Genomic DNA, 896 nt, shown 5'->3' with positions numbered 1-896 from the left:
GGTTTCCTGGTGTACAGGAAATCATTTACCTTGTCACTCAATGTAGTCACCCATGGACAGAAGGAAGATGAAAGAATGAAGGAAAGGAAGACAGGTGGGGAAGGATGGAAAGAAGGAAGAGATGAAAGGGCAGGTACTGGAGAGCAGCACTACATCGAATGAGTGGACGGTGAGCGCCGCCACCAACCATTAAATTAATAAAAAATGGGTTGGGCTCTCCACACAGCTCGTTTTTAACTAGGTCGACTTCTTCCTATTAACTTCCAGTATTTAAGTACTGTTCTCTCTCTCTCTCTCTCTCTCTCTCTCTCTCTCTCTCCGTTAACCATGCTGCCTCTAAACTTGTCCCTGTGTCGCTGAACCCCTCTTGGTGACAATGGTAAAGGGGAGGGCAGTGACCCCACCCCTCTCCCCAGCCCCCCCTCCCCTTAGGTCCCTGCTTCCGCTTTTCAGATCACCATTAATTTCTGTCGCTGTGATGACGATGATGGTGCTGATGGTGGTGGTCAGTTGCAATGATAATGACAGTTCACTTCCTAACACTATGTTGCTACTACTACTACTACTACTACTGCTGCTGCTGCTGCTGCTGCTACAACTACTAGTACTACAAATGCTGCTACTCCTGTTGTTGTTGCTGTAGTTGCAATTTCCTCTATCAATGCATGTCTTCCTATTTTTTCCTTTCTTTACGCGTTGATGAAATGGCTCAGTCAACGTTACAAGTGTCCATCCTGCATCATTGGCACTTCCACTGCAACACCCTGGCCCACACCAGCCTACTGAGCCGTCCCCGTACCATACAAGCTGCCGCCAAATGACTTCCTAGTGTAGCGCTATATACAAACCACCCTTTACATCACATCCTCTTCGCACTCGGCCAAGCTTATCAAGGA

Source organism: Coenobita brevimanus, chromosome 71 (genome assembly GCF_032717465.1).
Source record: "Coenobita brevimanus isolate Jiangsu-jjx chromosome 71, ASM3271746v2, whole genome shotgun sequence".
Taxonomy (NCBI): domain Eukaryota; kingdom Metazoa; phylum Arthropoda; class Malacostraca; order Decapoda; family Coenobitidae; genus Coenobita; species Coenobita brevimanus.
This window is presented reverse-complemented; position numbering follows the sequence as displayed.